This window comes from Cibotium barometz, chromosome 47 (assembly GCF_041138505.1).
Source record: "Cibotium barometz isolate CiBa-2024 chromosome 47, ASM4113850v1, whole genome shotgun sequence".
NCBI lineage: Eukaryota > Viridiplantae > Streptophyta > Polypodiopsida > Cyatheales > Cibotiaceae > Cibotium > Cibotium barometz.
The window spans coordinates 41,986,023-42,003,464 of NC_141092.1; positions in this window are offsets into that span (position 1 = coordinate 41,986,023).

Sequence of the window (17,442 nt, forward strand, 5' to 3'; positions counted from 1 at the left end):
AAATGCTTTATATAGCAGACTAAAACTAGAAGTCACTACATCCATAAAAAGCATAAGACAACACGATATGGCAAGAAGAAATACATGACAGCAATGTACCTACATGTTACCCACAGCAATGTACCTACATGTTACCCACAGTTAGAATCCTGAATAAATACAACAAATATAACATACATTTGACTGTACGTAGATGGATCCATGCAACTGTATTAATCAATCGCTTACTAACATCGATGCAACTATAGAAACATCCATATACATCCATGGATGCATATGCAACATCAAGCACAAGGACGAACGGAGCAAAAATCTCACAAACGAAAACACGAAACCAATCGCTGGCATATTGACATCCATAGTAGTGTACAAACATGGATGCGTGTGCATGCATGCATATGCAAACGTCTGAGGCTTTAAAAAAAAAACATTACCTTACAGACATCCATGCCAGTGTACAAACATGCATGTGTTTGCATGCATGCATACGCAAGTAGAAAACAGCCTACCAATCACAAATAAGAAACAAAATAGATGAAATCGTCACATCGAGACTTCATGCTATAACTCATAGGAGACAACATGCATACACAAGTAGAAAATAGCATTGCATTAATCACAAACAAGAAATATAATATATGAAAATTATCGCATGCTAAAGCTCGGAGGAGAGACCATCAAGATCACATGCGGTAGCAAGAGAGACCGTCAAAATCGGACACGTGGTAGCAAACAAATAACAATGAAGCAAACTTCACAGGCGAACAAATAACAACAAAGCAAACAATACATAGTTGACGACCAAATCGATAGTCTAGCGTAGCAAACAACAGATACATAGCCATTGATAGTTGACGAGCAAATCAGATGTAAGAGCATTGGGTAGCAACACCTCCCATACATGACACGAGCACTAGAGCCAAGGGAGCACGCAGATAATCGGATGAAAGAGCATGGACAGCAGCACCTCCCATATGCGAGACGAGCACTAGAGCCAGGGGAGCACCAGCCGAAGACGCCGAGCAGCATTAATGCACAAAAAGATGACCACCAAATGGATAGCTACATCGAAAATTGTCAAAAATTAATGCAACCACATGTTCAAGCGTGTGAACACATGGTCAGCATGAACGTTACTAATATATGTACCCAAAATATTAATCTCTAGTAGCGGGTCGAAAAGCAATTAATAAATCATACCCCAAAAATATTTTGGGTACATATTGTGCCGTATTCTTAATGCTTTTATTGGTCCTGCCTTATGGACATTGAGAACATTTTGTATGCATTTTGAGAATGTTTTGTATGCATATTTATTAATGCCACTCACATGGCATTAACAAACGTTCTTGGTATACCTTGAATAAGGTATACCTTCAAGTCCAATGTTCGTCTTCCTTCTCAAGCCTACTCGTCATCTCGTACGCAACATGCTTGCCCCCTCCCCTCCCCTCCCCTCCCCTCCCCTCCCCTCCCACCTCCTTGGCTTCTTTATTGTGTAACTAGTGTTTGCTTCTTCTCCCCTCACCAAGTCCATGGCGCTCCCCAAGGTTGCTGAGATTGCTCTCGATTGGCTACAGTTCAAGAGGGGGAAATCTTGTGTGGACACCTGCATACTCGAGACAGATAGTGGGGCGTGCAAAGAGAGAGAGAGAGAGAGAGAGAGAGAGAGAGAGAGAGAGAGAGAGAGAGAGAGAGAGAGAGAGAGAGAGAGAGAGAGAGAGAGAGAGAGAGAGAGAGAGAGAGAGAGAAGCAAGTTCTCAGTTTGAAATATAGACCTGCGAAGTAAAAGAGACGTCGACCTGAGTAGAGAAAAAAGACAAGGCTAAATGCTTAAGATGGAGGCGAGGTGAGACAAGGCTAAATGCTTAAGATGGAGGCGAGGTGCATGCCGACCAAGAGAAACAAAAGGCATGCAAGAAATGTTAGACTACACAAATAATGAAGCATACTGACAATTTGAAAGGTTTTGAAACCCTTCAAAACATTTGAAATATATCACGTTTTTGAAGTGCACATTGATTAATTAATTAATGTGCTGCAAGAAAACATTTTGGGGCCATATTGGAGGTTTTTTGAGTTTGAATTTAGTACCAAAAATAAACTTTTTTTCTAACAATGAAAAAAAAGGATGAGCTTCAAGCTAAACCCGTTTTATCGTATATGTTAACTAGTGTTATAACTAAAATTTTAAAATTTTGAATCTTTAAATTCAAGTCTTATTTTGCCAACCAATTTTTCTCAATTTGAGCCATGAAAATGATGTGTGAGCCCTATGATTAAATAAATATAACACTTAATGAACATCTATGCAATGTGAAAAAAAAAACCTTCATTTAGTGTCATTTTCACGACATCATTTTCTATCCTTTTAGTGTAATGAAGTAGATTTGGTATGCACATGCACATGGGGGATGGGGCCTAGCCACAGACTCTAGTAAGTGATAGGATGTGGAGGACCCTAAGCTAAATGCATTCCATGGCAGCGGTGCCAAAGATGTTCACCAAAATGAACATGCTTTCTTACACAAGAGAAAAAGAAGAGGAAGAAGGATATGCAAGGGTTGGTTCGGGAACTAGCAACAATTAGCCAACCCCAATGAGGATTATCTCCTTGATGTGAGGCCGCTAGGGGCTCACTCCACTCCACTGGTGTCACTCAATTGAAGCAATCATCATTTATATCTTTCCAGCCATAAAACCACTCATTGTGATGTCTTCATGAGAACTATAAGTGATTCACACCTTCTGCCCATTTCCCATGCACATCACCTACATATTTCACTATGGGCATCACAATTTTTTCACTTGCATCTCATGGCTCTCATAAACACATGCACCTACAACTCTAGCCTCGCTAATGCCAACCCTCTATGTATATTTCGAGATGGGGGGGGGACCATGGTGGGCCTAGGCCATGGTACGACTTGCTTGGGGAACCTTGGACCTTGCCCATGTGTGTGCACTTCTCCAACATGAAGACTTCTCTAACTCAACTACTTTCTTTGACTCTCTTTTCTACTTTCTTTGACATTTAATTGACATCCCTTTTCTTGTATTAGTTGAGGCATGGTAATAAACTTTGCTTATGGTTGCAATGGGGTTGGGTGGCCGCTATGGTTTGGGAGATTTGGCATCATTGAGCACATGGGATAGAGGCAGTGTGGATCAATGGGTGGTGTGGTCTCGAAGACATGGGGGATTTAACATCATTGAGCACATGGGATAATGGTAGTGTGGATTAATGTGTGGACTCGAAGACAAGGCTATGGAAGGTTCCTCCTCATTTGAGGAAGGTTCAAGCGATAGGTTGCACCATGGGCTAGGCTTGCGCTTGCCATGGTCCCCCCATCCAAATCTGTACTAGATAGTTGTTGGTGATGAGGCTAAATGTAGGTTCATGAAATAACAATGCATATGTTTCACTTGTAATATATTACATGTAGAACCAATGCATATGTTTCACTTGTAATATAATACATGTAGAGCCAATGCATATATTGTAAGTGGTGCACATGGGCATTGGGAAAAAGATGGGCGCATGTAGAAGCTTCTTTCATTAAAAATTTCAATTGCTTTCTTCAACACTTTTAATTTCACTTTCTTCAACTCTTTTCTCAAGTAGCTTGTGTGTTGTACCCTTTGTACATTAAAAGTCGACTAGAAGAATCGGTATATAATGATGATAGCAAGGAAGGACCTTGGCATAGTAGAGGTCATTAAAGTTTTGCATTAGTAGCCATATCTCAGTGGTGATGATGAGGGGTGTGGGGCCATCAATGTAGAGAAAGTTATAAGTTGATCCTTTTTCTTCCATGCATAGGAACTTATGCCAAGACCACCTTCTTTTGATTAACACTGAACTTAGGTTCAGTGTGGAGTTCTTTGGGTGTGGCCATGTATCCCCATTGTATGCAGACTTCTCTAGACATGGCCATGTACACATGTGAACTAGTCTAGACATGGCCATGTACACATTTGGTGATCACTGAGGAGATAGGACCATCACCACTCGGATTGGACTCCTATGTGACTTACACGACTAGGTAGTACCTAGGATCAACAAAGTGCTAGCCTCCTTTGGTGTGTCATGGTTGGTCTACTAGTAAGTAATCACTAGACAGATTTTGGCTACGTCAAAGGGTGTATCTGAAGCTGCTTTGGAATGTGAGATCCCACACGGTTGGCAGGTAAGTGAGGTGCTACTCATAGATAGGTAATGATACCCTTGGGTCCTTCCCATTATCTTCATTAGATTCTTCCTAAGTAGCTAGCAGTGGTTCCTCATTGAGATCCAGCCCCTTGTGGAATGATTTGAGGATGGGAGGCTTGTGATGTGGTTAATGAGGTGGTTTAGTTATGGTGGGAGAATATCAAGGCTTTGGGATTGAGCAATGGGAAAGGGGCTCCATGGAAGATGTTGCACGGATGGTTTAATGGGAGGGTTATGGGTGAGGGTTAGAGTTGGGCCGATTGGAGAGGTCATGGGTTTGGCTCTGGGGTTTTCTTTGTTGCCCAAGGTATCCAAAGAGGGGGACTTGATTAGCTTATGGAAACTTCTTCTCTAGAAGGTTATGCTGCATGCCTTAAGTTCCTTCTAAGAGCTCAACGAGGTTGTTGTCCTTCTCATCTTCAAGCTTATAACTTTGGAAAAAGGCAAAGGCGTCCTAAGCCTCATCCATAGGCATGTCCTGTCGGTAAGCCACATGGATGGTTTGAATGATGGCTTCGACAATGGCAAGGGCTTGTTCGAGAGATTAAACTATATACTATTATCGGAGGATGCCTGGCAAGCGGGTTGTAGTGATTATTGGGCATGTTATAAAGCTCATAGAAAGTAGAATTCCCTACTCGACAAATAAGGGTTTTCATGGCTATCATGGCCGGTGAAGTGACTTTGCATGGATGGGGAAGTAGTGGGTGGTGCTATGAGGTTGAGGAAATTTTCTTCCCCACTAAAGTTTGTGAGTAGGTGACACTAAGTATCCAGATTGGACACAAGCAATGGGATTCAATGGAGTATAGGAGTATGGTGTCCATGAAGGATATGGCTTGGTCAAAGAAGAAAAGGGTGTGTTGCACGATGTTAATGCGGGCTAAGATGGTGTGGAAGGTGGGGGGTTGAAATAGAATGATAAAAAGATATCAAATTAAAGTAAATAAAGGGCTAGGGTTTGATTGAGGAGGGTAAAGGTAAGCTCTTTGCCAATGGCATGACAAAGGATGACAAAGGTATTATTGTGAGGATATGTATGCAATGTACCTTACTTGCTAGATTCTTGCAAGAGCTTTAGAGCACAAGCAATGAAGGCTTTGGCCCAATTTATCGATTGGCCAAAAATCAACTCGGTTAGGATGGTGAAGGACATCATGTTATTTGGTCCCAAGACTTGTGGTATGTGAGGAAGGTGAGAATAGAGGCTGGTTGCACACCCATTCCGTGACGACTATGTCAATTGAGACCATTTTAGCCCCATTGCGGCCATGACTCCCTTCCCCCTATGGAATTTGGATGCATGGGCTAGGAGATATAGGGGTCTTCACATGAGATCCTTGGCAAGAGGGATCTGACAAAGTGAACCATCCAACATCTCAACCTCCCACGAGAATTGTTTATAGTATAATAGGACTCAATGTAGTGTAGGGTGTTGAGATAATGATGTTAGCATGCCTAGGATGAGCAAATGTGCACTAGAGCATAAGCATCATAGAGCTAGATCCTCTATTCTTTACATAGGGTAAGAGGGAGATCTGGGGTCCATGGTGATTGGTTGTGGAAGGCCATGAGGCTAATCTTGTAATCTTTTATGGCATAAGAAATGAATAGGTTGTAATCTTTTATGCAAAACATTTTGTCCACAACTTGCAAACTCGTAGTTTCCTCTTTTTCATTCATTATCTCTCTCACAACCAATATGAATGCTCTACTCTCTCTACCTCCATAGCCATGGAAGCTCCTTAGCCTCTTGCATATGCATCATAGAGCTAGATCCTCTTTTCTTTACATGGTATCACAGCCTAGGACTCTTAGGAAGTAGCTACTCTAGTCCACAAAAAACAAGAAGGAAAAATAGAAGCACAAAGAACTACATGTACTCTCCAAAAATTGTTCCATGTGTGGTTAGCTTAAAAGAGTAGTAAACTAATCCAGTTTTTAAACTACACCACTAGATTACATATTATAAACTTATATACAAGAAGAAACAAAATCCCTACTTTCATTCTCTCCTACTCCCTTGTCGCGCCCCGTTTTACCACCATAAATCCCCACTCAACCCCCCCTAACTTATAAGCTTAAGTCTCCCCTTCCAAAACCCCCCTCCCTTACACTTACATGATACCATAAGATATGGCTTATGAATCCCTTGGGCTTTTTGTGTGCGTATGTGTGGGGGGTAGGTGTATGTACATTTGGGTGCGTGTGCACATGGGTGAGGCATGCACATGCTCAATAGGGTGAGGGTGGAGAATCACTTGCCCATCCATGACAAAATCTTGAATGCCATCATCATCGGCTTTGTTGGTGCACTTGTTTGCACTTTGGCCTTCCAACTGGTGAGTTGATATTGTGGCTTAGCATATGGGGGTGTCATGGGGGGGACCATGGGGATCCCTCTAGGTTTAGAGAGAATCTATGAGGCATAGTGGAATAGTCGGGCTCATCTAAAATTAAAACTATCAGGAGTGTTGCCATTTCACATTCTTTATTGGTGGGTTTGGTATGCACGTCGAGGGTGCTACCATTACTCTCCATTCTTTCTTAGACTTTGGAGATGGCATCGCATGGACTTGGGTCTCCACAACCACTTGGATTTGGTCATTCAAGGGTGAATTTTTTGTGCAGGGCTTTGGGGCACAGGTTTCTTTGACCTTGGCAACCAAATGTGGGGGTTCCATTTGTATCTAATGAAGTGTCAACATGCTAGAGTGGTATTGGGGGTATTGAGGCTCACCGTCATCACTTGAATCTTTTTGGCTTCATGGGTTATACAGATGGTGAGGTTCATGGGACAAAACGAATGGGTTCCCTTTTTGTAGAAGTCTTAAGCCTCTAGTAGCTTAACGGCATGGGGCTCCCACTTGGCAGATCTCTGCTCATGATTAGGCTTTAGGCCAAATGGTGGCTCTGCCTAGTCTTTGCTTGGGTGTTGATAATTTGCCTTAGCTACCAAGAGTACCTATATCGACTCCTTAGTAACCTCCCTAGAGTCCATTAAAGTTAATGTTTGGGGTTCGTCTTCGTCTTTATCAATGAGGTTTTGGTTCTCTCATAGGCTTGGAGATGGTGGCCCGCCGACCGCCACCACCGACGATGCATCAATATGAGGGAAGTGTTATGTATTAGAGGTTATCTGGAATGATGGTCTATGGGGATGTTGATATGTTAGAGGTAACCTCATTTACCAAAGGTATGATAACCATTCCATAGGGAAGCTCAAGCAATATGGTTCTTTTTTGTAGAGGTGACGGTGCAATTAGTGTCCATTATCCTTCCCCTTTTCGATGATGATGCTCTCTCTCTCATTGTACCTGCAAGGGTCATATAAAACTTCCACATCATAGGTTAGATTCATCAAGATAACCAATGATCATGAATTGGGAATTGTTTACTGCGATAAGGGTCATCTATAGATGGTGTGAGGGGTGGGTGGCCTAATAAGGTCTATGTCTCCCAAGACAACATTGTGGCTAGCCCTAGTGTCCACCAAGGCTAGCCCCAGTGTCCACCAAGGTTGGCCATGCTGCTAGGTGGTCTTCTTGGGGGAACTCTAGCTCATGGTGGTGAGGAGGTTCCATGGATGTTTCTATTTTGGATGCCTCGTTGGATATTGGCTGCATGCACAAACATTCATACGCTTAGGGGTCTATGACATCTTTGGGTATTCTTTTGTCATGTTTCTATTTTGGATGCCTGGTTGGATATTGGCTGCATGCACAAATATTCATACGCTTAGGGGTTTATGACATCTTTGGGTATTCTTTTGTCATGTGGCTGCTTTAAGGCACGCCCTCCTTTTTTTGTTGTCAGTCTCTCATTTCTTCTCTTTTTTCTTATGGATTTGTCATGTGGCTGCTTTAAGGCACGCCCTCCTTTTTTTGTTGTCAGTCTCTCATTTCTTCTCTTTTTTCTTATGGATTTGGAAGAGCATATACTAGGTGAGAAGTCCATAGTAGCGCTTCTTCATCAAAGTATCCTTCTATATCAATCCGATTTAGATTTGTCTTCATAATGGGGAGAAAATACTTCTTAGGATTTCTATGTGGTTTTATCCTTCTTGTCCAAGTGATTGCGGGTAAAGCAGAAGTTGATTCTTCTACAGAGGAGTCCTTGCTAGATGAGTTGAGCTACTCCTATTTTGAAGTCATTATTAGCTTATAGAAGGGATGTTACACTAAGCATGAACATGGAGGTGATTTCTATCCCATCTAGTTATGCAAACCTTATTTCAAGATATTGTATAAGAGTGTACATGGTTACCCAATACTTAGATTTGTCAAGATTTGGGAGAGGTTCATAGTCTTGGTTCTCATCTTCATTATCCAACAACTTATTACAACATTTACACATGTCCGATGCAGTTTGAGTTGTATATTAGACTCATTGGTGAGAATGCCATGCCCCATGGGATGAGTCTTCCTTGCTTTTAGGTGTATCTTCAAGGACTGGCTACCTTTGCATATATAAATGTGATTGGATTCCCAATCATGAACTAGCCTTACTTTGTAAGGCCCTTCAAGGATCATCATGTATGACCCTCTTCTTTGAAAATCCATCACTAATGATTGTATGGTGGAAGATTAATGTGAAGGACTTGATTTTTTCATCTTCCAAGACACCTCATGGGTGCCCACACATGGCCGACCGATCCTAACCCCCTTATCCTGATGAAATTCGAGGTGCACCTCTCATCGGTGATCACCCAATCCCCTTACCCTTTACATGTGGTGCGTGCTGACAAGCCCGGCCCATGACTTAGAATACATAAAATAATTATATGACATAAAAAGTAATACGTCTCAATGTCCGCCATAGGTTAACACCACTATTGTGGACCTCAAAGTAAAAGACCAAAGGAGGCATTCACACCTATAGTAGATGTCAAAAAAGGAGACTTCATCTTAGTGCGACCATCAGATCTAGTGTACCCAATATGGGTAGGTGTTTCTCAATCATATGTGGATATGGATCTAAGGTCCATATCCACCTACCCAATATGGGTAGGTGTTTCTCAATCATATGTGGATATGGATCTAAGGTCCACTAACTACAATAAGGTTTTGATACAATTTTGGGCACCTATTTGTAGGAAAAGGGGCACAAATGATGTAGAGGCAGCCTATGTTAGTTGTTGGGAGAAGCAATGGATGTGTAATATAAGAAATCCATAGGTGTGAGAATATTGATGCAATTGCATTCTCATGGACTCGAAAAGGACAAAGCAACCCATTAAAGGTCAAGATTCCAAAACAAATCCAATTAAAGGCCCAAGAAAGCTTAAAGACTATAGAGGAGCGAGTTTAAAATTATCAAACTTAAACTCGTAAGCTTGCAAGGTATATAAAGTTGAAATTTAGTTGTAACGTTTGTTGGTTGTTTCTTAAAGATCTATAGCAAGTTGAATTCTTTCATCTTATTAATGCTCACCCTATTTTCTCAAGACAAATTGCAAGTGCAAAAAATTCTTTCTAAGGTGTTTATTAACACCATCTTCATTTATGAGATTTTGAACTTCCACATCATGCAAAGAGCTGATAACTTTAAGAAGTACTCAATGAATATCTCTGTCAGCAATAGAGCACATATTTCTTGGACTCCACACATTAAAAAATTTTCCAAATTAAATGAAAAATTCCTAAAGTTAATGGGACAACCTCAATTTAAGTTTTCCCATAGTACCGAGGATTTTCCCAAATCATCTAATAAGGTGTTAAAGCCTTATAAAACCTTATAAGCCAACAGGAACCATTGCAGGAAGAGCTTCACAGAAGGAGGGTAGAAGTTGGCCAGGTGGATGACCTACAGAGGCAGCTTAAGGAAATCTAATAAGCTAGCAAAGGATTGAAGCAGGAGATGGAAGAGATGAAGAAACACATGGCCAGAAGGGACCAGGAAGCCCTACAGGATGATTTGAACAAGACCATGGAAAGGAAAATAAACATGAAAGCATAGGTCACCTAGATCCAAGAAGAGCACATGAAGATCATAATGGATGTCGAGAATAGGCATTAGGGGAAATATGGACTACAAAAAGGGCCAGAAGGGACTAGGAAGCCCTACCAGATGCAAGATGATTTGAACAAGGTCATGGAAATACACATGGAAGCATAGGTCACTCAGATCCAAGAAGAGCACATGAAGATCATAATGGATGTCCAGGAATAGGCATTAGGGGAAATATGGACTACAAAAAGGGCCAGAAGGAACCGGGAAGCCCTGCAGATGTGGGATGATTTAAACAAGGCCATGGAAAGGCAAATAATCATAGAAGCATAGGAGGTCACCCAGATCCAGGAAGAGCACATGAAGATCATAATGGATGTCCAGAATAGGCATTAGGGGAAATATGGACTGCAAAAAGGGCCCTTTAGGATTAATTTTAATGACATTTAATCAAGTTTAGAGCAATGGGAGGGGGGGAGTGCACATTCTATCCACTAGCTTTAGGACCTAAAATAGGGGTATTTATTGTTATACTCTAGGCTTTTCACCCTAGTAACACCAATCACATCACCTTTTTTATCTAGTAGCCCAACTAGTGTCCTTAGGGGTCACTTCACCTCCCTTGGGTCCCACCACATCTACTCGACCAAAAAGTAACCCTAAAAACTGGGGAAAAAAATTCCTCCAAAAATGTGATTTTGTCTCCAAAAAACTACTTCCATATTATTCTATAGTGAAAAAAAGATTTTCCAAGCTTCCTAGCCCCTTTCTATGCTCTTAAACTAATTACACCTGTAACCCATTAGTCCTAGAGCTCTCTAATACCTCTCTAATCTTTCTTGCAACCTTCTAATCTTTGATGTAATCTTGTAATCTCTCTCCAATCCTCTTGTGTGTCTTTAATCTTGCAGTAGCAAATTTCTAACCCTCTTGCATATAGGGAAATAGAGGATTCGACTTGGGAGTTGGTTGAGATTGTTCAGCGCAGTTCTCCTTCTTTTCATTGGGCAAGAGTGCAATGTTTTGAGAGAGGGGAAGTATGTTATATGTACATTATGTGTGCTATGTTATATGCACATTATGTGTGCATATACTAGGAGGCTAACCCACATTAGGCTTGTGAGCATGGGAGCATGGGAACAAGCTCTAGTGGAGCATGGGTTAGGGCTAACCTTAAGGATTAAGGTTAGGGTCAGGCATCCAAGGGGTCACAGATGGGGAATGGAAAGTCAAGTCACTTGAGGGCCCTCCTATATAATAGGGGCATGGGACACACTCAAGGGGGCTTGGGGGCTTGGAGCCTTATGCTATGGTCTCTTGTGTAGAGGTCCATATCTACTCATCTACCGTTTCACACTATAGCTACATGCTATTGGATTGGAGTTATACCTCTTGATGGTATGGGACATCAGCGTAGAGGTATGATGTATTTCATTTATAATTCATGTGTGCATCCCTTGGGCTCGGGGGTGGTTGGGTGGTTGAGTTTATGCTTGGTTTATGCATGTTTATGCATAACAATTATCTAGAGAGATCTTAGGGTTTTAACAGTGGTATCAGAGCAATCTCTATTTAATTGTTGTTGTTTTTTTAGTAAATTTTAATATTTAATAATAAAAATATTATTTTATTGATTTGTGTTGATGAATTTCACATGGATCGTCAATATGGCAATTGGAATGCGTGTTACTACAATTCAATGGCGAATCGACGTTGCAGGGAAATTTCATGAGTTTAATGCTATTTGTTTTCTATTTTTTGTGGTTTAAAATAAGTATTAATGAAAATTTTTTACAAAAATACCACATATTTTATGGTGGATATTTTTGGTAGAATGGATTCCCTAAATTTCTAGAAATTTTAGAAAATTTTTCTAATCTTTTAGGAATTTTTTGAGCATTTTTATGATTAAAAATGTATTTTTAAACATTTTTGTGGGTTTCTTCCGTAGATATGCGATCAAATTTCTGTCAATTTTCTACTAAAACTCAGTAGGGGACAACATGTTGATGCATGAAATGCTCTCCCGTGTGCGTGGGACTCTTTTCGCCTCTCAAATCTGATTTTTCCTTCTTTTTTTCGTGAGAAATTCTCTTAAAATGATTTTTTAAACATTAATCATAATTAATGATTATGATTAAGTATTGTTTAATTAAAAACTTTAATCAAAGATTAAAGTTAATATCCCTGTGGTTAAAAGAGGAGAGATAGGAGAGGAGGATTGTATTTTGGATGGAGAAGGAAAGGAGAGAGGGGAGAGGGAGGATTCCCTCTCCATCACTTCCATCAGGCGCAACGCGGGGGGGGGAGGGGGGTGGGGGAGGACGGGCAGCAGCAGGCGGCGGAAAAAAAATGCCCCCCTTAAAAAAATCAATTCCCATAATTTTTTCAAGAAAAAATAATAAGTTTTTTATTATTAAAAAAAAGCTTTTGAAATCTTTTTCAAAAAAGCTTGGGAAAAAGCTAGAAAATGTGAAACTTGAGATAAAAATTCTCTGAAAAATTTCTGAAAATTTCTTCTTGAAACTTTTTGGCTATTCATCTTCCGGAAAACCTTTGGCTTTTCGTTTTTCCGAAACCTTTTGGCTTTCCGAATTCCGGAAAAACTTTTGACCTTCCATATTCCGAAAACTTTTGACCTTTCACATTCTGATATTTTTTTTTTGTCTTTTCATTTTCCCAAAACTTTTGGCTTTCCGTATTCCGGGAAAATCATTGGAATTTGGAATATTTTTGGCCGTTCATATTCTAATGCGTTCGGGGTTGATTAACAATTTCAAAAAATTCTTAAAAATTAGTGAAAAAAGGTTATTTTAAATTTTGAAAAAATGTGGGGTTGGTGTTTGGCCCAGAAAATTAGAAAATCCATTAAAATTGTAAATTTTCATTGGATTTGAGAATTGTCGGGTAAAATTGAAAATTTCGTGAACGATGGGATTCTCAGGAAAAATTAGGAAATTTCTAGAAATTATTTTTAGAAATCCTAAAAATTGGTATTTTTAAAATATCAATGGTATTTTGGCAAAATTAATTGCTAAAAATATTCTGGAAAAATATAGGTTTGGAATGCCATAAGATAGGTTTGGTGGAATTCAAAATTATTATATTTTGAGGCCCTAAAAAATTAGGAAAAATTAGGAAAAAATCATGATAATTCTTTTTCTCGAGAATTTAATATTTTCGAGGGTTATTTAATGTTGAAGTACGTTTTCTCGTGCTGACATTAGATAGATGCGGGTTATTCGCATATTATTAATATGATTATATCTCGTATTAATGAATACTTATGTTCAGATTAATTCTAAACGATGTATTCATGATTTTTTACCATTGTTTAGTCATTATTTTTGGACATGTTCCTTAATTTCTTTTGATGGCTATAATTTACGTTCAAAGTGTGTTTCACCCTTGACACTTTTCTATGATAACTTATTTTGCACTTGTTTAAGTGTGGTTTGTGCTTAATTTCTTATGCCTAAGACAAATTCTATCGTGGGTTAGTTGATTAGTTTGTTTTGGTGGACTTTTATTGGATGTTTTCTAAGTTTTATATGGACTCATTAGGTTCTACCTAGATCACTTGTGTCTAGGGGTTTTTTATTGAGTGCTACACACATGTGTTTCACTTACTTACTTTGGAGTTTTTCTTGAACGACACAATGTTCATATACTCCGGATTGATGGGTTGACCACCAATTTTAATGCTTCTTTTGGCATGATTAATGTTTAGATGGTATGCATTGATTTTTATGATCAACTATGGTCTTTATGGATTTGAGGAGCTTTTGTGCTTTTATCCATGGTTTTATAAGGATCTTTTGATCTTTTGGATAATATCATGTGCTTTGAAGGTAGCATTTGCCTTCGTTTTTTGCACATAATTTTGGAGTATATTTCTTATACTCTTATATATATTCCAACTCGGATGCCTAGTTGCTTATATATCTAGGTGAGTTATTTTTCTATCCTAACTTTATTATGTTTTGGGTAGTTATCATTAGAAAAGCGCCAATAATTCAATTTCTTTTCTAATGATGTACTCAGAAGGAGTTATTCCTTGATGTAGTCTCAAGTATACAGAGACAGGTTTAGTATGTGAAAGTCTGGATAAGGCCATCTTATTCCTTTTATACAGGATTTTATTCATATTTCCTAGACGGCATACTAGGGAGTTTTAAATTGTTAAGGTATGTATGGGTGGTATCATGGTGGTATGGGACGCTAGTGATCCCTCACATATATTATCTTATGGGATAATTTGGGCTCAAGATTGTTGCTTTGCTTACATCACTTAGCATGTTGTCCTCAACATTCAAAGACAATCTCATTTTTTAAATTCACTAGAAGTTATATTGTGGGCATTTTCTAGATAAACTTCTTTTATCTGTAGCTTACATGTTTTGATGAGGGTAATCATATCTGCATTTTCACTTGTTAAAATCTCTTTCTTTAGAGTTCAAACAAGTTTATCTTGTTGTGTTCTGATAAGGAAACTTGGATTGTTCCTTTGTTGGCATTTCTTTCTCCAGTTCCGTACTTTAGGTGATTTATATAGTCAACCTGATTGTTTACGGATGGACATATGTGACTCATCGAGACGCTGATGACTCTGTATGTTGATATGGATAACTTGAGACGTCGATTATTCCATATGCAGATGTGGGTATGTCGGGGCACCGATGAATCCTTGGTTTCTGCTGTTATAATGCCATGTTTTCCTACTATTCCGAATGGTGGTTTAACGAGGAAGTTACTTTGAATGTGAATTGCTCTGATCATCCGCAGTAGTCTGATGGGCAAACAGAGTGTATGAATCAGATTGTAGAGTATATGCTTCATGTATATGTCTCTAGAAAATCATCATATATATAAGTAACTAGGTATCTGAGTTGGAATATATATAAGAGTATAAGAAATATACTCCAAAATTATGTGCAAAAAACAAAGGCAAATGCTACCTTCAAAGCACATGATATTATTTAAAAGATCAAAAGATCCTTATAAAACCATGGATAAAAGCACAGAAGCTCCTCGAATCCATAAAGACCATAGTTGATCATAAAAATCAATTCATACCATTTAATGGACATTAATCATGCCAAAAGAAGCATTAAAATTGGTGGTCAACTCATCAATCCGGAGTATATGAACATTGTGTCGTTCAAGCAAAACTCCAAAGTAAGTAAGTGAAACACATGTATGTAGCACTCAATAAAAAACCCCTAGACACAAGTGATCTAGGTAGAACCTGATGAGTCCATATAAAACTTGGAAAACATCCAATAAAAATCCACCAAAACAAACTGATCAACTAACCCATGATAGAATTTGGCTTAGGCTTAAGAAATTAAGCACAAACCACACTTAAACAAGTGCAAAATAAGTTATCATGGAAAAGTGTCAAAGGTGAAACACACTTTGAATGTAAATTATAGCCATCAAAAGAAATTAAGGAACATGTCCAAAAATAATGACTAAACAATGGTAAAAAATCATGAATACATCGTTTAGAATTAATCCAAACATAAGTATTCATTAATACGAGATATAATTGTATTAATAATATGCGAATAACCCGCATCTATCTAATGTCAGCATGAGAAAACGTACTTCAACATTAAATAACCCTCGAAAATATTAAATTCTCAAGAAAAAGAATTATCATGATTTATTCTTAATTTTCCCTAATTTTATAGGGTCTCAAAATATAATAATTTTGAATTCCACCAAACCTATCTTATGGCATTCCAAACCTATATTTTTCCAGAATATTTTTAGCAATTAATTTTGCCAAAATACCATTGATATTTTAAAAATACCAATTTTTAAGATTTCTAAAAATAATTTCTAGAAATTTTCTAATTTTTCCTGAGAATCCCATCGTTCACGAAATTTCCAATTCCGCCCGACAATTCTCAAATCCAATGAAAATTTATAATTTTAATGGATTTTCTAAATTTTTGGGTCAAAAATATATGTTTAAAGAAATTTGAATGGTCACGGGCGCCCGAATGGACACACCACATGCCAGACACCAATCCCACATTTTTTTAAAATTTAAAATAACCTTTGTCTAATTTTCCACTAATTTTTAAGAATTTTTTGAAATTTTTAATCAACCCCGAATGCATTAGAATACCAACGGTCAAAAAATTTCCAAATTCCAACGGTTTTCCCGAAATACGGAAAGCCAAAAGTTTTGGGAAAATGAAAAGACAAAAAAAAATCGGAATGTGAAAGGTCAAAAGTTTCCGGAATATGGAAGGTCAAAAGTTTTTCCAGAATTTGGAAAGCCAAAAGGTTTCGGGAAAACGAAAAGCCAAAGGTTTTCCAGAAGATGAATAGCCAAAAAGTTTCAAGAAGAAATTTTCAGAATTTTTATCTCAAATTTCACATTTTCTGGCTTTTTCCCAAGCTTTCTTGAAAAAGATTTCAAAAGCTTTTTTTTAATAATAAAAAACTTATAATTTCTTTTTTAAAAATTATGGGAATTGATTTTTTTAAGGGGTGGGCGTTTTTTCCCGCCGGCTGCTGCCCCTCCCCCCCCCCCGCGTTGCGCCTGATGGAAGTGATGGAGAGGGAATCCTCCCTCTCCCCTCTCTCCTTTCTTTCTCCATCCAAAATACAATCCTCCTCTCCTATCTCTCCTCTGTTAACCACATGGAGATTAACTTTAATCTTTGATTAAAGTTTTTAATTAAAAAATACTTAATCATAATCATTAATTATAATTAATGTTTAAAAAATCATTTTTAAGAGAATTTCTCACAGAAAAAAGAAGAAAAAATCAGATTTGAGAGGCAGAGAGAGTCCCACGCACACGAGAGAGCATTTCATGCATCAACACGCTGTCCCCTACTGAGTTTTAATAGAAAATTGACAGAAATTTGATCGCATACCCGCGGAAAAAACCTGCAAAAATGTATAAAAAATACATTTTAATCATAAAAATGCTCAAAAAACTCCTAGAAAATTAGGAAAAATTTTAAAAAATTATAGAAATTTAGGGAATTTATTCTACCAAAAATATCCACCATAAAATATGTGGTATTTTTGTAAAAAATTCCATTAATGCTTATTTTAAACCATAAAAAATAAAAAAAATAGCATTAAACTCACGAAATTTCCCCGCAACGTCGATTTCATCCATTGAATTGTAGTAACATGCATTCCAATTGCCATATTGACGATCCACGTAAAATTCATCAACACAAATCAACAAAATAACATTTTTATTAGTAAATATTAAAATTTAGTAAAAAAAATCAACAACAATTAAA